Source organism: Oryzias latipes, chromosome 15 (assembly GCF_053564925.1).
Source record: "Oryzias latipes strain Hd-rR chromosome 15, Olatipes_Hd-rR_3.1".
NCBI lineage: Eukaryota > Metazoa > Chordata > Actinopteri > Beloniformes > Adrianichthyidae > Oryzias > Oryzias latipes.
Window position 1 is genome coordinate 22,599,035 of NC_136251.1, and position 26,401 is coordinate 22,625,435.

A 26,401-nucleotide genomic window follows, 5' to 3' on the forward strand; every position below is an offset into this window, starting at 1 on the left:
AGCTGCATTGTGAATTGCCAGAGATGTCACAAAGAAGCGGCTGGGCACAGCAGATCCGAGCACGCATACACCCATGCACACAAGTGGCAATTGTGCTTCATTCCAATTAGATCACCTGGTGACATGCGAAACACGAAATCTGCAGAATTTATGCCGTGCATGATCTCACATTAATTACTGTCAGTGTGAATTGCTTAAAGGGCCATCTATAATTTATCACAAGAGATTTTGAAAATAGATGGGACCAAGAGGGATCAGGGCTTCACCCAGAGTTAATGGAAAAGCTTGTCGGGGAACTTCGGGTAGTCAGGTCTTTACCTGACTGACCATAGCTCTCAAGTAAAGGGAGCACAACATGGGTCTAACAGTGCATTTATTTGGTGGCACAGAAAGGACCAAGAGCTTACTGCCAGTTGTTGAACTCTCTGGTTGTTGTAAAACAAGCAGTGTTTAAATTACAGGCAGTGGACACTTTCCTTAAACATTTTTTTAAAATGGGCTAAAGTGCAAAAAGACACCAGCATTTCAGTCCTTGCAGTATAGAGTAACTTTACAGCACTGCAGCTTCCCTTCTTCTCATTTGGCTTTGTGATCCTGGAACAGTTTTATTAACTCTTATGCTACTACGTTCATACCAGGTTCGCAAACACGGGTTCTATGACAAGTCTATGTAAAAAGCATATATCCGCATTTTGGGCTTCCAGGTCCAAAGATTTTGCATTTAATTGTCACTACACAACAATAAAGCCAGTTTTTGGGCTCTACATACAAAACGTACAGCCATTGATCGCTTGTTGAAATTTAAACCAGTTGACATTTGACCAATCGGGGATTCTGATTTGGTAGTATGAGTAGCATCCTTATCAAAACTCAGAAGTACCAACTGTTTGAAAATTGATCATGAAGGAGAAATTTATAATTTTCATTTTTGCCCGTCTGAATAATATGACGCCAAGTCTTTCATATATCATATATATCTTGTATATTTCTAATATTTTGCACCTTTTTGACATTTCCCACCAAGCCTCTTCCAACTGTACAAACATGCGGTAGTAGCAACAGTCCAGTGTAAACACCATATGCAAAAGAATATCCATTTAGCATGTTCTTGAATGCTTAACTTACCCAGTGTGTACGTAGCCTTAAAAGTTAAGCTCAACAACATGAATAATAGTTTCTACATTAGTTCCATTTATTTATTTATTTCATTTTGAGCTTTTCATTGGTGCCCCTGCCAGCTTTTGTTCAAGCCTTGCTGTAATATGTAATACAAATAAGTTTTTTCCTGAGTTCTGCAAATGAAAATCAATTATGGGAAAGCTATAAATATAAGTAGGTCACAGGACTTTTCCATTACTCTGTTTTATCACCTTTAGGTGATAAAAGAAAACATTTATAAGGCCAGCTGACATGTCCAATTTTACTCTACAACAGACTGATGTGGCACAGAAAGAAATATGTTAAGTGAAAGCACATTTGAGGGCACAAAGAGACTAACTTTGTTTTAAGTTATGCGATTCACATTCTATGTTCTGAGAATCCACCTACAGCTGACCTGCAGAAAAGGTCAGCTGAAATGAAATTGTTGTCCTCTTCAATGAAAACATTAATAACCATGACCAATGCTTTCCTTTTATAACTGCCTGGTTTCCCATGCTCTATTTCATCTTTTTTTCAAAAGGGGGGAAAAAGGCAGTTTGGTTTAAAACCTTTAAATCAGCACAACTTTACACTTCACAGCTAATTTACTTGGATCAAAGGTGTGTATGGCATCTGTACAACCCTGCTGAGTGCCAGTAAAACAGCACCAACAGCTTTTTTGCATTCAGAAATTCTCCAACAAAGCCTCTCGCTGATGGAGTGCCTTTGTTACGCAGACCTGCCAGGGAGATTACTCATAATTAACATGCATATTTATACACCTTTTCACAAACCTTAGTGGAAAAACATTCACAGATGATTTTCAATTGTAAAGTATACTCCTCCAAAACATCTCAGAAATGCTCAAATTACACATTTGTACAGCTTTTCTAATTCTATTTTTATTTATTTTTTTACAGATTCTGCAGATTTCTTCCAAAATGTATACAAACCCGAAATGTGCATATTGGACCACAAAACCTAGATCAACAATTTTAAAATAAGTCCAAGGCATGGTAGATTAACAGACCTTAAGTAGCCTGTTACAGTATGAAGCATTGCTGAGGAGTACCAGCACTCCTTTAACATCCTTAAACTTTCATGTGTTATTGAAGAAAAAACTATCAAAGGTGGAAATGGAAGATCTCCTGCACTGGGAAGTGAGATCAATGCTTTCAGCACAGACTCTATAAAGACTGGTGTATATAATCAGGTGGTGACCATTTTACAGCAAAGTAGAAATTCTACAGAAGAGTATCAAAGTAAATTATTTAATATATAACAAAACTAATAATAAATAAAAGGTAAACATAAACATCTTGTGGCAAAGGGCTCTTTTTGTCCCATGAACACTTTTGAACAACCCCAAGTGGATCATGGAGTTTGTTTTGTGCAAACCATGAGTAGCACATTTGTCTAACAACAGAACATTGCACCCTTTGTACCCTACAGGCCATCCCTCTTTCTCACTGCTGCTGTGACCAACACAAGTGCTGAAATCCCTCAGTAGAACAATGGAGTCTCTAGGTGATGTATGTCCCACCAACCTACTCTTGGGAAACCATTCACCCAAAAAGTGAAAGCCTTTTCGCCAAAGCCAGCACAACGTCTGTACCGAACAATGTCAAAAATGCGACAGGGCGCAATCCCTCCACGTCCCTGGCTGCACTCAGAATACTCTGACTATTCAAGCTTGGGCGCAGTCACTTTGATTTGATTTGATTTGAAATGGTTTATTTCAAGCAATTAAGTAGAAATAATACACAACAGCAATATAAACATCAGTTATACATTCATACAGTAACTAATCAAACTTAGGATAATTAGACATATTACATAAAGTCTGCAGATTAGACAATCTGCAGACTTTGTTTGCGGATACAGTAAGTGGAGGTGTTTTCTACTTTTATCAGCCAAAAGGCACATCACAGCTTATGCAGGTCACCAACATTTAGCTATTTAAGTTTTCAGTTTGGGTTGAACCCAGCAGTTGCCTAACTTTAGCTCTTGACCAGACAGCTCCCTTTGTTGTTGTGTTTGTACATTCTCTGTCACAGTTGGAATGGTCTTATGGCCAACTCTTTGCTCATAAATAACAAAGAAAGGCCACAGGTCATGGATGTTTTGACATACCATGTCACACTATGAACTAGCTGCATGCATTTTGATTCAAAACAAAAAAGCCATTTTTTTTATTTTTACCTTTAGTTAACCATCTAAGTCAATTGAGAAAATGATTCTCATTTAGAATGACAGAACTGGGCATAACCCGCAATTATTAATTGATCATTTCCATGATCAATTTTATAACGGTTGGCACTTCTGTGTTTTGAAAAGGACGCTACTCATACGTCACTACCAAATCTGAGTCCCTAAAAGGTCAACTGACTTAAAAATTAGCATAGCAACATGTGAACAGGAAAGTTTTGAACGCGGATGTTGTATATAAGTGTGTTTACAGAGACTATTCATTGGAAGTGGTCACATTAACGCGCAGAGCTTTTGTGTTAAGGACTTCAATATTACAACGGATAATGTTACACTTGCTTTCAAAGTTGCCTCTGCAGAAGGATGGAGCTTCTATCAGCTTGTATGGTTTTTGTTTGACTGTGTTAAAGTCTGCATGCAATCACATGGGGTTTTGGCTGAGTGTTGGCAGGTTGACAGCCTGTGAGAACGAGCACTGCACCAACTCTAGAATCCCTTCTCTCAACACATCCATCAGCAGGGACCCTGCCCACCATTTTCCTTCTAAACATACACAACAGCAGTAGCCATCATTCCAGAAAAGAGGCTTTTATTTCAAACAATCAATTCCATAAACAGTCACACGCAGCTACAGTAATAAATCTGCCAAAGGACATTTTAATACACTGACTGTATAGGGTCTGACTAAATGAATGCTGCCTGCATCCTTCTTGGCTTTCAAAGTTCAGCTCCAACTCGTGTGAAAATCTCAACTTCATAGAGGAAGATGGTGTCAAACAATGATGGGTGAGACAGAAAGTAATTGCTTGTGAAATTGTCATCGCAGCTGCGAGACATTGTAACGTAGCTTGGAAAGTGATAACCTTTGCGGCGCAATGCAAGGTTACTCAGCCATTTGCTCCCCTGGCCTGTGTCTGTGGAATGAATGCGCTGTCAAAACCAGGAAAAATATTCGGGACGGGCCTCTTGTCGTTGGCATTATTAGATTGATTGTCTATCTAAGCCATTTAACTTTCAGATGCAAATGGCGGCTTTGGTGTATAAATAGCCCTTTAGTGTCAGGCGTTATCGGGGACTTTGGAAGAATACATGTGGGAGACTCAAAGGGCAGAGGACAGGAGGAGAGCAGAGTGCATTCTGACAGCAACTTTGATCTGATGTGCTCTCTAATGGAACTTCTTGTCAAAGAAGGAAAAAGGAAAGACTAGTTTTGCTTGGGAGTGCACTTGTAATAAAAGAAAACAGCTTCATTTATTGCAAAGTTAACATCCTTTTGACAGAAGGCACACATGACCAACAAAAGCAACTCAAATATGTATAGCCTTCATTAATACAACAGCTTGAATAGACAAGATTATTGAAATTTAAAATACATTCACAATTTGGAAACAGTGACCCAAATACTCTTTCCATACAACATGTTTATTACTCTGAGCTAAAAGTAGCCTTTTTATCCGATTAAAATAAATTACAATCAGTCTTCGGCTTATAGGATATTTATATTAAATCTTATATTTTTTAATTACATTAACAAAACTGGGTTTAAATACAGAGCATATGTTTTCTGTTAGCTTGATTTAACGTACAAACGTTAGTGTGTGCAGCCGGATTTACACTGGTCCTTCTGTGGTGCCTCTCCATTGTGTTGTGTTAACACAAAAATACAACATTTATTAATCGATCGAAATGTTCACATCCCCTCTGTCATGTCTGCGTATGACGTCCGTCCCTCCGCAATGAAAGCTTTATGCAGGAGTTTTCTTTCCAGTCTGTCGACACCTCGGTATCCCGGCAAAAAGCCGGAGAGACAGGAAATGGGTCTGGTTTTCAAAATAAAAACTTTGTTGCCCTTGTAAAGTAAAATTTTATACTATTTTATTTTATATTTAAAGGGCCTACCAGGCAGAATCATTTTTTGAGCTTTTAAGTGTATTAAAATGTTCATTCCTCACAACAAAAAAAGCCCCAAAGTTATGTTTTGATCCATTTACGTCATCTCACAAGCTAACGTAGACAAGTGAGAACAGCCCCTTCCAGGAAGAGTCTGCCCTGCCAGCACCGCCTCCAGGCTAACACACACACCGACCTTTTCTGTGGAGCTAGCAGTGATTGGCAAAAACGTTTTCATTTGAGATGCACAATATGCACATCCATCTTTGAGAAAAGTAATGATTTTTTTTGGTTTTCATGGGCGAAACACAGACACGCTGCTCTAAGTTGATGTCATAAATGGGGCGGCAGCTACAAGGAGTGAAGGCCAGAGATTGAGTCGTCAGACTTCTGGCTAGGAAAACAGCTCGCAAAAATAACTTTAAGTAAAAACGTGTTCTTTAGTGTGCCAATGGTGATATATTATTATTATTTGGATATTGTTTACTATAAAAGGCTTAAGAATACCATGGTATACGCCGTTTAGGGTGACGTTCCCACGTGATGATGCACATTAGCACTAGTTATACAATGGTCCAGGTGAATACCCGATTCTGATTGGCTGCTGGGTGTGCATTAACAAATGCTTATGCACAATGAGAATGCAAGCCTAAAAAAGAAGTTCCAGTCACAAAGCTTAAATGTTCACTGCACTGGCTACTTTAAAAAAAACTTTAGATTCATCATCTGGACAAAATCAATCAGTAAGAGGTGAACTTTCTCTCTGAACTGATGTTTTCTTTTAATCCATCATGATGATCAGCATAAATAATTTCAACGTAACAGTCCGCTTTTTGTGAAAAAAGTGATCCAAACTGAAAAAATGACAAGAATAAAGTACTAAAAAACTGATTGAATATGTATTTCTTTTGTAAGTGACCATGGGGTTAGTGGCTTTCGAAGTGTGCTTTTTCAATATTAACACACTGGAACCAGGCTTCCATGGCGTGCGTTAATTTCTGATAATGCATACTTTGTCGCCCATTAACAATTACATTAACAACTTGTCGACAATGGATAACGAAAGCTTCATTTTGGAAGTACAAAAACACAATGTATATAATTGAAGCCCAAGATGGCCACGAGAGAAGAGAGGGGATGAACTACTCAACACGTGGGTGGCAGGACAAACCGCTCATTGGGAAGCCAGGAAGGATGGGGAACGGAGACGCAACTGGGACAATGTCAACTAACAGTCGTGAAACCGACTCTCCATGCATTGCAAGAGACAGGTACGGCAAACAGACTAGTGTATGTCAGGTGTAACACCATGTCTGTAAAGTTATGCCACTAAATGACTTTAAAGCAGGTATAAAATTATATTTTTTAATGAACTAAACAATCATACATGTTTATCACTGGAAACCATGTGTTTCCTTGCTGTAAACTTTGATTAAAAGAAGACAGCAAATGTGATTACCCTCACTTTCCGAGCTTAATGTGACAAAGATCATGTTTTTTTTCTTTTTTCTTTATTGAAATGACTGAAGAAGGTTGTTCCAGCAAATGGCATTTTCAGTCCCAGAGGCTTGTGAAGTTTGATCCTATATGGAGAAAAAAATCACTTATAGTACTGAAGCAGAAAGTCATTTTCTGCATTGAATGTACTACCACTCACTGCAGAAGTAATGGGCCTTGACCATGTGCATTTACACATTTGACAACCCAGAGCGCCATACCCGACATTCAGCAAAAACACCAGATTCCTCATCTTTCAGAGTGTGAAAGAACACACATGGACAGAGAGTTCTCAATAATTTTGCTTCTTCTATAAGAGAAGCAAAGTCATACATTTTTCCCCCTTTTTTTGCTGTTTAATGGAAGATTTATCATAAACATTTAGAGAAGTATTTTCCCCCTTTTTGCTACTGTTCTTTTTCCCAAGCTTAGACCTTATCCTGCTCATTAAAGGCCCAGCCCTTCTTATTCCTTTGTGCCTGTCATGTTCAAATAGCATTTTCAAGTCCTTGTTAGGCTGGATTAGTGACATTTTTGATACAAAGTGTCAAAGTCTGGGGGACTACAACATTTATTACACAAAAAAGAAAGTAAGGAGTGTTCAGCATAATTTTTTTTGCTCTGTTTTTTTTGGCATTGGAAAAAAAAGGATATCAACTTCGGATTATTTTAAATAGAAAACATTTATAACAAGATGCATCCCATTACATATGAGGAAAAAAAAGTGAACCTTTAATAGAAGCTATAATGTATGCACCAACATGCCAAAAAGTAGAGCAGCAAACTTCAAAAACTGCAAGCCATCGACCAAGAATTTCCAAGGATTGCAAAGAATCAGACAGATACTGCAAAATAAATAAATAAATACATAAAAAACGTTCCATTTTCCTCCTGATGCGTTATTTGTCAATTTATTAACTGAAGTCTCACAATGTTTTCTACCATTACCTCCCAGGAATTAGGATCTAAATGTATAACCCTCTTTATTGCCTGTATGCTTTAACTGGACTTGTAATTTGGTTTTGTAATATGTTTGGCATTTCAGAACACAGGCTCATCCCGACTGATGTCTAATGTTACGCAGTGAGGTTAATTAAATGCTGTGCTTTTTTTTGACCTGCTGCCACGCACTCAAATCTCGTTCAACTCAATCGATACTTCCAATCTGAGAGTCCAAAAGCATTACAATAACACTGCTAAAATCATAGTGGTAGGCGACATCGTACCTTGTTTGATTTTTTTAAAAAGGCATTTCAAGAGGAAACTACCTTGATCATATTGATTAAATAAATAAAATCTATGCAAACATACATTTGCATTAAGGTTGTTTAAAGACAGCTGTGGTTGTCATTGACAGTTTTGTAAGAACTCAAGGCTGTTGGGTTATGAAAAAGCAAATGCACTGAGCATCATTAAAAATACACAACAAATGCAGAATGGAATCTGCATTTGAATGTAGCAGAGAGGCACACAGCTTTAAGTTGCAGTTCACTAAAATGGTAAATTTAAATCTCAATTGAATGTATGTTAATTAGAAAAAAAATACTTTCCCGTCGTTTTGGGGGTTTTCTGCATAATGTACACTACCTGACACTGTTATTTAGAATGTTTTTATTTGTGTAGATGACATCTAAAGGTCTTTTTAGCTGTTGCTATATTATACTACAAGAATAATTAATGGCTTTAATTTAGCACAGTTTAATTTGAGGAGCTCCAAATTTTATTTTATTTATTTTGTAGCAAGTTAAACAAAACCATATGATTTGCTTTAAAAAAAAAAGTTTGGTCAAATAAACCTAGTTTGTCTTTACCTTAAAATCTAATAAATGTACAAAACAATTAAGGACTTAGTTTGTCAGCCATTGCGACTTCAGTGTTTACCATTTTCTATCATCTGTTACATTACAATTGTGTAAACATATAAAACACTTGTATTGTTACTTGAACCAGCCAGCTTTGAGAATAAACGTGCAACATTATTATTCCATCCTCTTTTAAAACGGACTCTTTCATTTTTAAACCACACAATTTTCTGAAAGGTTGATGGAACGTATAACTTTGTCGTCAGACCTGGGAGAATGAAATTATTAAAAACATTAGGTATTTTTGGTAATTTAAATTAGGTAAACATTAGGTATTCGTGAAGCTAGTCAAACAGAACGAAATTCTGCCACCTCAAAAACCTTTATTTATTTATTTAGCAATTGATGCTGACAGTTACCATGACATGACACCGGTAAAAAAATTACTAATTTGTTCCCACAAAACAGTATTTCATTCACTCGAAATAACTGTGACCTTTTTACAAACCCCCTGTTTTCAACCAGAAATAAAATTAAATGCTTCTGGTTACATTTTTACTGTAAATAAGATAAATGGTTTAAAGCAATAATATAAATAAAATATATTTTGCCACTGTATCTCTGATGTTTTCATTGACTATAGCCGGGCTGCCCCGTGCCGCGGATGGCGGAACTTGTTTGCTCGCTATGCCGGCACCTGGGCAACTGGCTGGCTGGCAGACAGAGAGAGCGCTGCTGCAGGATGGGAAGGCAGCCAGCTCGGAACTCCCACATCTTATATATTTCCTATTTTGATCAAGAAAATAATAAAAAGATCCTCTAGTTTGATTCTTGTATTTATTTTCCCCCTCTTGAACTAATGTGGGTGACAAAGACACAGGAGTAGCTGCGGAAAGCGGCTTTTGCCGCAGGACAGAGGGAAGCTCAGAGTACCGGCAGAGACTCTGAATGATCTCATGAACCCAGACACGCAGACGTGATTACCTATGCTTTTGTTGAGCTTTTAAAAATAAATAAATCTGATCTCTAAACACCTTCAGTGTCTTCCATGCATTTGGGACATAAACAGATAGAGAATTTGAGTTGGTTTGTGTTGATTCAGATAAATGATTTAATGGAAACAGTGTTAATAAACATTTTGCAAAGTGAAATTTGGCAAATCTAACAAAGTACATGAGAAGATGTTTTATTTTCCACAAAATCGGGGCTAGCCCGAAAAGAGACAACCCAACAACAATATATAACAAATGAATTAAACAAATTCTAATTTAAAGGGAACGATTTAATTATTTCAAGGGAACGATTTAACTATTTCATGGGAAGGAATTACTATTTCGTGGGAATGAATTACTACTGTGTGGGAACCTCTTTTTTCTTCGTGGGAACTAAATACTTTTTCGTGGGAACAAAATCCTAATTCGTAGGAACGAGTTAATTATTTTTTTACCCATGTCAGGTCACGGGCTCCATAAACAGTAGTTTTATGCGATCTGTGTAGATTCTCTAATTTGTTCATTTTGCAGTCTTTTCTATGAAAAATTAATGAAATATTAAAAGAAACAAACCACAATAATTATGCTTGTTCATTAAACTGATATTATCAGGATGGAAAAAGAATAGATAGATAAATTGGTACTAGACCAATATTTAATATCCAGCACAGGACACAAAAATGTGTTTTACGACCAAAAAAACAGTTTTTTTATGTCAGATATTGATGTCTGAAAAAAAAATAAAACTTCAATTATGAGCACATATTAAAATTTCAAGTCTCAGTTTTATTGGGTCTTAAGTCTCCCTGCAACATGAGGTCATGACCTTATAGAATTGATAGGCAGACTCAGTTCTCCAGATAGGAAGCCTTTAATTTCCCCTAAACCACAGCTTCCTTCCAAAAGGGCTTTTCTGACTTTTAGAGGAGAATTACTGGACTTTTTTCAAAGAAAGTGGCAAAGTTCCACTGGGATAAAATGGCACCCTTTTAACCTTTTAAAAGTCCTGGTCAGAGCACCAATTTCTTTCGAAAGGAACACTTCATTTGCAAAGCCAATTTCTGTCTGGGATTACATTTTTCATCTGTATTCTAGAGTGCATTGACAGCTGATTTTGATCTCGTTCTTAACCCAGACCTAAGGACAAATATCTAGTCTTTTATTCTACTTTACACACAAACACAAAAGTGAAACCATGGCACAATTTCAATAAGGCAGATCTACCTCACCTTCAGGTGATCCGGGTTGCGGATTTTCACTCCACACTTTACTCAATAATTAGTCTTTACTTTGAACCAAGAGCTAAAGTGCTCACTTTCTTCACAAACAAACACAATCAAATTCCTGCCTTTAAATTCATTGAAGATTGTTTATCTGCATTCCTTCAATTCAGCACAGACTGGCCTTTAACCACCATCAGCGTCTGGCCTCAGGGGTCTCTTCACTCGATACGAGGTCATCCCAAGCAGGCAAGATGTCTCTGGCTCAGAGCCCAAACGCCAATATGGACTATTTATGCGTCAATAATAAATCTTTCAATCACACTTTCAGTGTCTATCTGAAATGAATGCAGCGTGTAAAACTTTAAAGTTCATGTGCATCTGTGTCCAAATGTCTTGGCAAAATAGTTTATTCTGGAACATTTTGGTTGTGTTAAAAATTGTCACCAAAAACACAGTTCTCATAAAAATTCCATTACGCTCTGAAGAAAATGAAAATAATAATCATCTGATGATTTGGAGAGACAAGAAAAGTCATTTTCTCTACTCTATTGAGGTAAACCTTCACCTTTCTGGGAGAAAAAAAAGTTTGTTTGTTTCTTAATTTTTTCCATTAAATAGTTAACCTCTTTTTAAAAGATCATTCACATTTTTTACACACAATAAACATTGTGTGATATCTGAAAATCTTAATTTTAAACTTCTATCACAGAGACTAAATAAAAAAAAAAAAATCAAAATCCTTTCTATATCATAACTGGCATTTTCTTGGCCATCCGTAGTCACTTCACAAATTTCATTAAATTAATGAAAGGAAAAATCAAAACACAAAGAAAAGCAGCTTCACTTAAATAACACATTTTAGAATCCAAAAATATAAGATCAATTCAAAGGAATTAAACATTCACCAATCACAGATGTGGAGAGGTTACATCACTCTACTCGCTTTTTCACAGCATCCTCAAACCTGTCTAGTCTAAAAGCACAATTATACCACCAGGTCAGAAAAAGACAATACCTAAGGCATGCTGTTTTGACGCCATAGCAAGAACCCAAAAGGTGGACATCAGAAACCACAAACAAGACAGCAACAGTCCCATGATGACCAAATGAGTTAAAGCCCTTTTCGGTCTCTCATAAAGATCCAAAATGAGCACCTTTTTTATTTATTTATTAATTTCCTTTTGGCAGCTTTCTTTGGTGACCAGTTTATGACATAATTGGAGAGGATTTAAAGATTTAACAGCACCAAAGCAGCTGTCAAAAACATTTATGTCAGACTTTAGACCCTCAAAACTCAGTCAGCTTCTCAGCTTAAAAGGTTTTCTTCCTACTCCTTTTCTATTGCATTTTCTTTAATGTTCACTTTATGTACTTTTTCAACTTTTCAATAAACATTGAAGAAACTTCTTCTTTGACATTCTGGGGCATTTCGGTAGAGATAAGCATGCCAGTTTTGTTTCACTACAGTTTTTACAGAATAAAAAAAGTAACACTCAAATAACAAACATGCCTTATATGTTAAATGGTGTATATTTATAATCCGCTTTTCTACCTTCCTCAAAAGCCCAAAGCACTTTACGGTTACACACACATTCACACACTGATGGCGGCTCCATTGTCAAACATTGGCGCCATCCTTCCACCAGAGGCAGCGTGGGGTTAATGCCTTGCCCAAGGACTCTTCGACACATGGGCAGGCAAGGCAGGATCAAATTTATAAGTCAAAATACTTTAAATTGATATATTAAAACCAACTTTACTCCCACTTAAGTTTAAGATTCTGTTCTGATATTTTTTTCTCTCATATACTTGAAAACTGACATATACTGATTGATTTATGTGTTTTAAATTATCTCGAGTGACTGATAGTTGAAAGTAGACATATCTATAGTATAACTGATTCTGTGCCAGTCAGACTTCCAAACCATCATATGAGTGACAAAAACTGTCACATCACATGCAGCGACACAACCTGGAACGCCGTATTTGCAGAAAATGATCCCTTCATGCATTCTCTGAAATGTGATCACTGAAGTGATGTGAAGATTGTCCAAGAAATAAAAATGACTTCAACAGACTTTTATCAGTCAAGAAAGGATCCCTCTCAAACACCCATACACGCACACACATTTTACAAGGAAGGTGGGACCTGGGTCCATCTGTCCCCTACCCCTTCCCTGGTGGGGGGTGCGGGCCCCTTGGCGATGGCGGCCGTGTCCCTTGGGTGCCGGCTCCCTGGGCCCGGCGGTGCTCTCTCCGCACGGTGGGGGGGTTCATATTACACCTGAGCCGGGGGTGTTCGTATCCCTGGGGGGTGGGTCCTGGTCCTTGCCCCTGGGCGCTGGGCCCCGCCAAACTTCCAACATGGCCGAGCCTGGTCGGGCCATATTTATAACATCCCTTGTGGGCCGCCCTTTTTTCCCCGGGGTTCCCCCCTCCTGGGCGGGGGCGGCGGGCCCCTGCCTTGCTCCTACCTGGACCAACCGTGGGCCGGGTGGGTGGCTGCCTGGAGTGCGGAGCGGGTCTCCCTTGGGGGGTCCTGGCTCGTACCTGGGGTCGGGGCGGGGGGATGCCCGGAACTCCTGGGTGGTGGTGGGGTGCTCGTCTGGGGCTGTGGGCGTCCCTCTCCGGTGGGGCCCTGCGTTGGGCTCTTCCGGCGCGGCGGGGGGCTGCTTTCCTGGCTGGGCTGGGGCGGCGCTCTCTTTTCCTCTGCGCCTCCCTGCTCTCTGGCTCTGGGGGCCTCGCGGCGGTCCGGCTGGCCCTGGCCTGGGTGGCGGTCTTGGTCGCCCGGGGGGCGGTTGTTCCCTGCCTGTTCCCGTGTGGCGTTGGGGGAATTCCGGCTGCCGCTGCTGCTGCGGCGGGGGTATGGGTGTGGGGGTGGCCGGGCGCTCCTCCTCCTTCTTTTCACATTCCACCATCCATTTTAGAAGAACATAAACACTCACCTGAGCACAGGTGTTAGCTCACCTTTGCACTAATAGTTTGCATGATTGAATGAATGAAATATTTCACACTAGTTGGTTTAAAGGCATAGGTATGCGTTCGTGAACACTATCTGTTTTGTGTGCATGTTGACATGTGGACATTTTTGCGGCTAGCAGGTGTGTTGATAATATTTGAGTGTGTGTGAACAGGCCCCGCCCTTTTTGTACTACATTTGAACCGTACCGTAACGATAAACAACCAGTAAACCTGTCTGCTCTATGCTGCTTCATGGTCTTACCCCCCTTCCCCTCCTATTATCACCCTCCTACCCCCCCCTCTCTCTAACGTCCCTCTCTCTTCTTCCCCTCTTTCCTTTTCCGTCCGGTCCAACACCAAAGATTTTCAAACATGATTGAAATTAATAAATTTTGGCCTCAATTACAAAAGGGGTTTATTCAGACATACCTTTGGTTTGTCTGAAGATGAATAACCCCTCTTGTTAAAATAAAATATGTCCAACACAAGAGGCCCTCAGCTCTCATCTGTTTGCCTAGCTGTTGGACAGGACAAGTTAAAAGAAAAAAAAAAAAAAAAGATTTATGTGTTTTAAATTATCTCGAGTGACTGATAGTTGAAAGTAGACATATCTATAGTATAACTGATTCTGTGCCAGTCAGACTTCCAAACCATCATATGAGTGACAAAAACTGTCACATCACATGCAGCGACACAACCTGGAACGCCGTATTTGCAGAAAATGATCCCTTCATGCATTCTCTGAAATGTGATCACTGAAGTGATGTGAAGATTGTCCAAGAAATAAAAATGACTTCAACAGACTTTTATCAGTCAAGAAAGGATCATCATTATCTCTGACTAAAATGACTCCCTTGTATAAAGATAATCCTTAATGCATGATACCACTGAGTTAACATGCCTGCTGAATCTATAATTTTCAATTGTAAACACCTGTGAGCTTACTGATCCAAACTAGGCTGTGTTAGGTAAAAACACATATAGAAAAAATAGCAAATTACCGTGTTTTGTCATTATTACTCAAAAGCAAAACTGCTCCACACTCAAAACCAAACGACAAAACAAATAAAGTATTGATTATGGTTAATATATTGGAGCCGAGCAAATGAAAAATCACTAATTTCCTTAAAAGCAGAAAATCATCAAAATTCAACAAAAGGAGAGCTAACTGAAACCAACTGCTTACTTCCAAATGTCCTAACTGTTTAAGATTTACTCTGAATGTGTGTTAATCATGTTTAGAGTCTGCCCCATCTTTATCCACTGTTCTGGCATTTATGCTCATTGCACTCACCTGTTCTCCAGTGGTTATATACTCCTTTCGCTCAAGACTTGTCTTCATCTGTAACCTTTCAGCTTTGTGATCACGTCTATGTTTGCCTGTCTGTTTTACAGAATTTTGATTTGGGGTCCACCATTAGCCCTTGTGTCTCTGTATGGATTTGTGAGATTATTTATCTATTTTATTTTTATTTTATCTGGATAAATTAACTTGGATCTTTATAGCAGAAAAATTAGCGTTTCTGAAACATCTGAAGCATTCTATTTTAAAGATCTACTGGACTAATGCATAAAGAGTGGTAGTCATCACAGTCTTGTCTAGTTAACTGTTTGCTTCTCTTAATTTGTGTGCACCGTTCAGCATATCCCTTCAGGGGTCGCCACAGCCAATCAGCTTACACTAATTCGCACAGGGGGTTAGGCAGAGATTTTTATGCCAGATACCCTTCCTGACACAATCCTATGTTTTATCTGGGCTGGGGACCAGCACAGGGTAGACTTGAACCTCCTTGTGGCTACATACTATAGTTAGGCAGTAGTGCTGAGGGTCTTGCCCAAGGACCCACGCTGGACGAGGCTCATCACGCCCCTGGGAAACAAACCTTGATTTCCAACGTATCAGTCCTACATGCAGCCAATTGAGCCATCCGGCCGTTTCTCCTAATTTGCCCCTCTGGTTCTAGAACGGCTCCCTGCTGCTCTTAACCTGAGAGCAAGGTCCTGTGCCTGTTCCAATCATGTCTGGTGCTAAAACGGTTCATTTCTCACAGTTATTGAGGTTTTGGGCTCCAAATAGGATGCACTCTGTCAAAGTGTTAAGATGTTAAAGTCAAGTTATTTGAGAAACGGATGAACCCCTTTTTATATACATTTATAAGGAAAAACGTAAGCTAAATTGCTCTTGTTATAAAATAAACAGTGAAAGCAGTGTTATAAAAACATCAATATGAAAATACTGTAAAGAAACATATACTGTCACACCAGCAAATTGAATCTAAATCTAAACATAAACAACAATGTATGTTATCTGCCTGCACTCTCAAATGCTTCAGCCACTGTTTGTCATTCCTATAGCCATAATAGAACTGCTCACCCCCTTGTATTCTGTCTGTGTTTGTAAAGAAAAATTCCTTCTGGAGGTGCATCAAATATGGATTTATTTTAATAGAAATTGAGAGTGAAAAATAAATGCATGCTAACCTCAACACAGTAACAATAAAGATAACATATTGAACCATTAAGCAGGAAGTGGAACTAATAGATCAGTTCATATAGATTAACGTAGAGGTTTATAGTGATTTACCAGCTAGATTATGCTTATTACATGGACTTTAACTAAGAGCAGGAAAACAGAAGAGCATCTTTTTGCCTTAATCTAATTGTTTAAAGGCTTAAAAATCAACAGCATGATAACTACCCAATTTCCGCCTCCGCAGCTGCTGTAATGGTAAGTTCCCACTTCAACACCGCCATTAAAAAACGGAAAATTCTGCAAAACCAAAACACTATTATGCAGCGCCTTTATTACACACATCTGATGACTGTTTCATGGAAGAATGGCTGCACATGGCACCTACTCACAAAGCTTACACACTTGCACTCCCGGGAGCTAATCAGCCCAAGTCAAGTTCCTACTGGTAGATTTGCTGCTTAAGGCTAGAGGGTTAATTCATTTTGAAAAAATGAACTTTATTTTAATGTGGATATGTTCTTACAGAGACCAGCAATCATACCCTAAAGTCCAGTTTTTCTTCTGGCCAACAAACAATTAATGGAAAAACCATGGGTGTTAATCTACTGACACACCGGGCATGTGTCGTGCGTTTAAAGAACCCACTAAACGTGGGTTTTTAATAAATGCACATTTTGCCCATAGTTTTCACGCTGGACAAGCAGTGAGGGGCTTCTTCTTTTTCTACTGTTTACTAGTGCAAGCGGGGCAAATCTTGTTCCAGACTTTTCCTTTCAAAGCTGAATTCTGAAATATGAAAGACTTGGTGTCATATAATTCTGACCCGGCACAATACCCCAATTATTAATTTCTCCTCTATGATCAATTTCCAAACGGTTGGCATCTCTTTGAATTAAAAGAGACAGCATCTATACACCACTACGAAATCGAACTCCCTAAATGGTCAAAGTTTGACCTGGTTTAACTTTCAACACATGTTTTGCACATAGAACCCAAAAACGGTTGTAGAAAATTGTGCAGTTATGCGTGAACATGAGAGTTTTTAACGCAGGAACACATAATGTGGTACATGTGTTTAATTTTCCTTAGAAGTGGTCGCTTAAACGTGCATTGCTGAGGCCAGTATGAACGTAGCTTTACAGAAAAAACTGCAACTATTCTGCTCAAATCCTTAACTGGTAATTTCAAAGTTTAAGACATGATTCATACTCTCTGTAAACCAGGGCTGCACAGTATGAGAAAAAACTTGGGATTTGGGATATTTGTGATCAACATTGTGATGACGATATAACTTGCAATACATGAACAAATAGCAAAAGAACCAAATATATAATTTCCATTTCACTGCAACAGTTTGATTTAAATAAAAGTCAACTTGCAGTAACTTAAATTACACTCAAAATGACCCTCGTCTACATAGAAGGCGAGCATCTAACATAAAAGGGGTCCATCCGATTGGTCAAATGCATAAAGGGATTTCTTTGATTCGTTAAATGCTCCAAGTTGTTATAAGATTGTTTTAGCACATTTAAGGTTACCATTTATCGCAATTTTCGCTCACATTTGCGAAATGTTATGCGTATTGCGCACCTTGACATTGCGATAACGATAAATTTGAAAAATTATTTAGCAAGGCTATTGTAAACCACCAATCAAATATCAGCCTGTATCTAAATTAGGAAATGACAAACCTAATTGACACTTTCTGTTTTTTTGCTGTGGAAATGAGAGCCCAAAAATAAAAACAACAAACAAAAAAACTGCTTAAACTAAAGTAATAAAAAAGCAAAAAAATAAACAAAACCAGTGTAAAGTTTTAACTACCTGTAGGTTTCCTTGCCCTGAAACCAGCTTTAATGTATGTATTCATCTCTTCTATGCATGCCTCAGTGGAGACCAGGACAGAGATTACAACTACAGCTGCCAGCCATGTGGATTGTTGGGGCTCCATATGACCTAATGGAGGTGTGTGTGTATGTGAGGGGGGGGGGGGGGGGGGATTATTTACTTGTGCAATTTGGGCTCAGGGCTTTGTGGTGTTAACAAAATGAATCATGCCACCTTTACCTTGCCACGTTACCATTTTTTTATACGTGTCAACAGAAATTCACAAAGCAGCTGTTGTGTTCATGAAGTATTTCAAGAAAATTACATTTCCCATCATTTTTCATGAATCAAAATAAAAGCTTAAGCCGTTATCGAACAAAGGTATAAAAGCTTTAAACTGCATTGAAACCACATAACTTGCAGAACAAAAGGTTAAGTGGACTAGATTTATTGCAACATATTATATTTTATTAAAAGTAGGCGTTCCAGTCACATTCCAGTCACATAGTGTTCACATCAGGTGCAGCTTTTTTTTGGACTGTCTTCAGCAAACGGTTCCCACAATTCCTTTTTTTTTTTTCTGCATTAAGAGAGCTACATTTCTATATTCTGTTAAACACCTGCACCAGCTTCCACTCATGTGCAGCGATTGTCCACCTGCAACATTTCACATGTCTGAATTATCTCACAACCCCAATGCCCTGGGACAAAACCACCAGTTTAAAAACATGTTTTTCACAGTATAAGTGCACTAATGGTGACTTTCAATGGAAGAGATTGTGAAATTCAAGGGAGCTGTACTTTGGGAGTTTGGATGCTGAGATGAGTGAATATGTCCTACTTCTCCAGCTGCCTAACAATTCTACTTTGTCATTCATTTTCACATTTAGTTATTCCGTTTTTTGCACCCTGTTGTTTTGTTTTGCTTAGTTTTCATTGCTCTTCTCTTGCTCAAGTTGAATGTTTGCACATTTCTTTGGTGTGTTACTCTGTAAGCTAGAGATTGATCTATCCCCCTTGTTGGTTCTGGACAGAATTCTGCACACCAATGCAGTTGCATGCTGCCATAATAGATAAATCTCTCTGCCTGGCTGGCCATGTTTGATCTACAGGCTCTGTGGTCACACAGTGTTTCTCTACATATCACAGAAGCTCAGCTGGACCTTTAGAAACTTGATTTGCACCTTGCTTGCAAAAAAAAAAACAACAACGCAAAACACCACATTGTGTTGAAGTGTGTCTCAGATAAAATGTTGAGCCAGAGGCATGGATGAGAAACGTGAGTGAGTGTGACCACGAAGAGTCACTATAATATATGTTTTGGATTCCTCTGCTCCTTCACAACTCTCGAATATTATGTAAACTCATTCTGTTAATCTTTACCCTAAAGCCAAAGGAAACATCTTTAACCTTCAATAAATGATTTATTTTTCTCACTTTCTCTTTAAGCCCGCTTTCAGTCCTCTTTCAAATACCTCAATCATCAGACGCTATGCCACGGAATGAGCCATGACAATCTGCTGCCTATGGAGCTGGACACCGGCAGAATGTCAATGGACTCGGGCTGGCCAGAGCCAGCTCTTCATCTCTCATTTCCCAAATGTGTGCCTCTGGAAAGAACGGGCCAACCCCTAGATTGAAAAAGACATCCTGCAGCTATGCTTTTCAAATATTCCCTGCACACTTACAAAGCATTACCCCGACCAGAAACTGTTGAGAACTGTAGCAAGCGTAAAACAACATGACGGCAGAGAAGGGAGGGTGAGAAGAAGAAACGGAAGACTTTTAAACACATCCTTGAAAAATGTGATAATTGGATCATGCAGCTTTTCTTGCTGCAAACTGGAAGCGGCGCATATTCCAAGGAGCCAGAAATTCTGGATTGTGGCAGTCAGATAAATGCCTACCAATCTTCAAGAGCCTGCCTTGAAACAAATGGCCAAAAAAAGGCACTTTTCAGGGTTGACAGTCAGTTCAAACATGTTTAACAAACTTTGTCAAAAGCCTTGATTGCTGAACCATCACCAGAAGCTTTAGTTCTTATACAAAATAAAACAGTTGGATGCTGTAATCCTTCTGTGCAGAGTTGGAGCAGAGGTGAACAGCAGCACACGGTCTGAATTCCTATGCAGAGACAGTCTGCTGAAGCAGCAGCATCATAACATTTTCTCTACAGCTGTTTACAGATCTGTGCATGATTTTCTTTGCAGTCACTGACAACAAGCAAAGAGTTTAGAAGTAGGGAAAAACGCGTCAAATAAGAATGATCTTATTACTTGTGTGTGCTGAAGTCTGCAAATTTGACCATCGCCACACATTAAGCATCCCTGGACAAAGTTGTTCGTGTGTGCATTTTGAGGGGCAGCTGTTCCCCGACACTTTCCGTGTGATTTTCAGAAAAAAAGGCATTGCCGAGGCGCGTGCGCGTAACAGGCTCTAGAAGAGAATGTGAATAAAAAAGATGTTTTTTTTCTCCTCATCTATTTTTACCCAACTTCTCATCGTTAATCCTCAGACATCCTCTGGAAAAAACTCGACACCAAAATGGTTTCCTTACCTCACGGGCGCACCCGCTGTTCTCCAAGCGCTCCAAGGGTCATTGTGCAATTTTTAAAAAGGACAAAATGCAGGAGTGATGAGAAGTGGGTTACGCTGCACAGTACTTAATCCCCTTTCTTAATGTCCTTCAGACGTCGTCAGCACTCTAATCTTCAAAGCGCGGGGATCGGAGCTGGAGCGCTCACCAGCGCGTCCGTAATCTCACCACTTACGCGCGAGCCTCACTTTCTCTTGCTCAGATGACAAACTTAGCCATGTTTATTTCACTGAAGAGGGGAGCGCTGCAAATGTTCCTGCTTTCCAAAGTAAGACTGATTGCTCTGGAGCAACGTGGGCTGCTCAGATGGCTGGCTCATCCACGCACGCGGTGAACAACTCTCATCATCTAGACGCGATGAGAAGACGGTCAGAAAAAAAAAGAGAGAGAGATTCTCTGGGAGGATAAATCGATTATTTGTGCAGATTCACATCTGCGCCCTCATTTCTTGCGCTTTGGCGCCACCCAAAGTTGTGCCAGGTAATCCAAGGTCTCCCAGGTGTCATCGTGACCTGCCTCCCTTTGGAAACATTTGTACCATATTCTGGATTTTCACAATTTCCCTTAAAGGGGATTCTACAATGATTCTATAATGCATTGTGCTAATAATCTGACATCTTCTTTCACATGTAAAAACATTTTCTGAGATTACACTTCTTCTAAAATGATCAAAAATATCACTATGTCTGGAACACAAGTATATTAGAGAGGGAAAGAGAGAATAATTAATTTTTTTAGCATCAACATCAACTAACATATTTAAAGAAAGATTAATAACCAATCTGGCACACACATATTAGTGTGGTATTTATCCATTTTCTGATCCTGTTTCTGTTTTATCCCTTAAGGGGTCACAGGGCTGCCAGAGCCGAACATACTGTTGGGCGAAGGCGAGGTATACCCTGGAAAGGTTGCCAGTCTGTGGCAAAGCAGCAATCACACTCCAATGCATGAAAGCATTCACACCGAGTCCCATTAGGGACAATTTAGGGTAATCAATTCACTTATAGGGTGTATGTTTTTGGACTGTGGGAGGAGGCACCCAAAGAAAACCCTTGTATGCACAAGGAGAACGTACAAACTCCACACAGAAAGATCCCAGCCCAGACGGAGATCTTCTTGCTGTGAGGCAAGAGCGCTAACCACTGCACCACCTCACCTTGCAGCTTTGTGATATGTATTAAAGGGTTATGTATGATGTTAATGTGAAAAATCTTTATACTGATAATTTTGTTCAGATAAACTATTACATGGACCCTTATCACTGGAATCTACTATTTACATAATAGTTCAGGAAAAATTGTTGTGGGTAAAGTTTTGCTACATTTAGAAATCAATCCCTGAAACTACATTTGGTCACAAGAGAAGAATTTTTTTTTTTTTTTTGATTTTGAAATGGTTTATTTCAAGCAATCAAATAGAAATAATACACAAAAGCTATACAATCATCAGTTATACATTCATACAGTAACTAATCAAACTTAGGATAATTAGGCATATTAGTAGATATTGCTTGAAAGGGACTGGAAGGAAGCGAATTTATATAATCCCACCCCGTTATACTGTAACCATTTTATTACATGATTTATCAATATCCGGTTCCTAGCTTTTATCAAACAGAATTAAGAATCGTAAAGTATCAATAAAGCACATGACAAAGATGAATTACTTAATTATTATGTAAAAATAACTATTTCAGAAATCAACATTGCAAATGCAGATCAGTTATCTAGAAATATATGCAGATTATGTTATTTATAAAAGTCATTCATATGATTAAAATATAATACTATATCAGTAAAATACACAACACTGTTTCAGAGATTTTCATAGCAAAATTTCATCAAGTATCAAAAGATAAAAACATGTGCAAAATTATGTTACATTAGGAAAGATTTCTTAATCAATTTATCCATTTTTTTGGAGCAAGTGAAGTAATATCATTAAAAGTCAATCAATTTAGCCATTTTCAATAATTGATTAATCTTTTTTTTTTACTATTTTTTTGTATTTATTATTTTTTATGTTTTGTTTTTTTTTATAATAAAGTAATGCTGTAAGGGAAAATAAAAAAGGGTCCATAAGCTGTTGATTGTCCAAGGTTGGCATTTCTTCTTCTGCTGATTGTCAGCCGTTCTTCTGGGTACAAACAGAGTTTTTAGTTCTTTTCGATGTTATGTCTGCAGACATTAGATTCAGGTCCATATCCTTCTTCAGCTGATATCACTGGTGGTGAAAGTTGAGGTCAAATTGTCTGCAGGTCAAAACTCTCTGCTGAGAATCAGGTTACGTCAGACATTCGGAGAAAACGATGAATCAAGGCGTCATATTTCTAGAAATTATTTGGCTCTTTGATTTTTTATTGCATGTTGGTTCAGACGACCGTGATCATACACTTCTCAAAGTCCTTCATGGTGTTCACAACCAAAACCTTGGACCGGTCCGGTGGACCGAGTGGTTTGACCGTGAAAATGACAGTGAATGACAGAGTCACTTGTCCATAAAGTTTTCTAATGGATAAAAACCAAACTCATGTCATGATTTGGGTTTCTTTCTATTGTTTTTTTGCTTTCCGTCTAGTTTCAGTCATGTTTGAGTTCTGTTTCCTGTTTTATTTTGAAAGGTTTCCTATTTTGTCATGTTCTTGAGTTTTACTTCCTTGGTCCCAATCTGCCCTGATCATGTTCACCTGTGTCTTGTCAGTCCTGTCTGTATATAAGTCTTGTCTCTGCCTTCCTCTTGTGCTGGTCCATTAATGTCTCTAATGTCTTCATCGGCTCATCCCTGACCGTCTTCTGCCATGTTTCCATGTTTAGTGTTAGTTTGTACGTTCCTGCTCTGCAGCTCCATTTGTTATTAGAATAAACCCCTTTCCCTGGAACCGTGTCCTCCATCTCTGCAATTTGGGTCCTTCGTGCTCCCCAGCCCTCCCTAACCTGACAACTCAATGCTCGGAGGGTGAAAAGTTAAAAATAAGGAAAAAAGGAATAATTGGTCACAGCAAATATTAAATAAATGGATTTGTCATTATTTCTCAGAACTCTATCAAATGAAAAATGACGATTATTTTTAAGGTTTAGACAAGGGTGGGAATTCTGTAAAAGTCTAAGAGCCACTCTGAAGTTATGTTTTGGTCACATCCTTCATTTTTTTTTCAGATTTTGACCATTTGTAGCATTTGGGTTTAATTCACAATTAAATGTTTTTTTTAGCCAAACTCAATTATCTCTGAACAGCAATACTGTGCAGATGTCATCTTCACATATCTTTTCTTTCTTGTAAAAATCAGTGAACAGTATTTCATCCTGCAGTCAATAGAATTAGACTCTGTAGCCCCCAATCATGATGCCCTGTCTTTGCGTCTTGTGATCTATAAACTATATTTCCAGATTTGTGATCCAATTTCCTTTTTTTTTAAACAACTTCACCTTCTGTGTTTATAGTATTTAATTTTCGGATTTTTTTTTTATTTTATTTTGACTGCACTCACTTATTTTTATTTTATTTTCCTATTGTTAAACAAAAGTTTGAATAAAAAAAAGCATTTCTCAGTAATAATGTTTTGCTCTAAAAGAAAAAAAAGAAATATGTATGTATGTATGTGTGCGTGTGTATATATATATATATATATATATGTGTGTGTGTGTGTACATATATGTATATATATGTATATATGTATATATGTATGTTATTACCCCAAATCAGATTGTTAATTGCTAGTGAATCAATAGTTTACTACAAAATAGCCTGTGGTCAAAAAAATCTCTGAGTCAATATTTTTGCTTCCAGGACTACATTCCATAGAGGAACCACATTATTTGCATTCTAAGAACGCTATTTACTTTTAAAAATAGAGGAAACATATTCATAACCAATATTCGTCATTGCATTTTCCTTTTTTCATCCTAGCATGTAAGTGCTTCATATTAAATAAAGTTTCACAACATTCAAGAGTTTTTTTTTTAGAAAGTTTTCTTTCAAAGTTAGACTGAACTGCTGCCACATTTTTTATATTTTTATATTATTCTCCCAATCTTTTGTTGTGTGCTTCACTCGCAGCCTTTATTTCACTGTCATTAAAATGTAGAGTTTGGCAAAAGAAAAAGCTTCTTGCTTTCATTAAATCAAGAGGAAGAGAATTTTTAAAAAATAAAAAAAAAAATAAGGTATTTTTATATTACTGAGTCCAAAACCTGAGCCTTCATAATCAAGAAGAAAATACTACAAAAAATAGGGAGGGAAAAAAAAAAGCATTTTTAATGATTGACTCCAATACATGATCCTCTGCAATGCAGCTGTCAATTGATTTGGGTAAATTATACATTTCCAATTGTTCTGCTAGTTCCTTGTACAGATAAAGGATGATTTGTGACTGCGGCTTTCCTTTTAAATGACAGAGAAATGTTAGATAAGGATTCAGTCAGGAAGCACACTTCTATATCATAATTATATACACTGTCTGTACCTCCTTATTCAGAGGATGATTTAAGATATGATACTTTTTGAAAAAAGAGGTTACTACCTTTTACACTTGTCAATTGTTGCGATGCTTTGTATCCATTTATCAGTAAACACTGGAGAGTTCAGCTCTTATTTATTCCTGTCTTCAAAGGATTTTTTTTTGTTAGCTGAGGGAAGATACGGTTGATATTAAACACATTATTGCTTTATGTTAATGTTGATACTGCATGGGAAGGGATTCTATATGACATGTAAAGAAGGGGAGCAGAAACAGATCTGCAAATGCTAAGCCACTCATAGACCTCAATATCAGTAGTGTGCCTGTTTGTGTACGGATGATTTCATCCACCCATTTTTCAGCTCTGCTTCATCCTGTGGACAGAGAAGAGACACAATGAAGCTGTGGCATAACCCAGGTGCCACTGGGTTTTAGATGACATAAGGACTTGTCAGAACACATTATTTGGTCATTACAGAAGAACACTAGTTGGGAAAAGATGCAACGAACTGAGAAAAGTTATATATAACACCTTGAAGCACTGACCTTAGCAGTTTCTAATGTTTGTTAAAGAGCCACTCCAATCATATTTTAATCTATTGTAAAAGTGTTCCCAGTGGTCTTTTAATTATGATTAAGTTGTTTTTAGCCAAAAAAAAAAAATCTATGTCAAAAATCTGCAGCTGTGACTGTTGTGCAGAACACTTCCTGTCACACTTAACAGAGCTCACTGTTTGCATGCTCTCCCGCAAGCTTACAGTCCTTCACACCCCCAACATAGCATTACAGACAAATCTCGAGCAATATTGGAGCTATTAAGGTGTAATGTTTGAAACCACATACCAGCTCGAACGAAGAAAGCAAAGCAACATGGATCTATTGGTCTACAAGTAGATGCATCTAAAGGATTGGAACAGAGAGCTTGTGGCCCTCCCAGCGTATAATGACTGCTCCTGATTCATTGAAATTAAATTAAATACTCATAAATGTAATTTTGAGATTTTATTTTATTTTTTATTTGAGCTCCATTACCAGAAAAATGCCACAATAACCCAAAAACACAATTTTGTTTTTTGAATTTTTTACATCTACAGTCTTCCTATTTTTATTTAATTAAATCTGTCCCACCAAATTTTAGAATTCTATTTCATTTTAATGGCAGAAAGCACAGAAATTCAAAGTTGTGAGATGTGTTAAAAACATTTCTCTGTAGAATTGGCCCATTCCACCATGACTGTTACTACTGATGTCCTCTTCTTTGGCTCTGTGCAAACACACCTCCATTTAACTATTGCTTCCTGACAACTTCTTAATTAGCGGTAAGGGCACATGC

At 38.2% G+C, this 26,401-nt stretch overlaps 1 protein-coding gene across 5 annotated transcripts in view; it reads right to left on the reverse strand.

Annotated features, from left to right (window-relative positions):
* The window catches only part of LOC101173247 (protocadherin-15), a 233,982-nt gene extending 213,009 nt beyond the window's left edge, over nt 1–20,973 (reverse strand). For all 5 annotated transcript variants that reach the window (XM_078931825.1, XM_078931824.1, XM_078931821.1 and 2 more), the window contains exon 1: nt 20,571–20,973. The gene's annotated coding sequence lies outside the window, so the exon portion shown is untranslated. The remainder of the gene's footprint in view (nt 1–20,570) is intronic.
* Between the last annotated feature and the right edge of the window lie 5,428 nt (nt 20,974–26,401).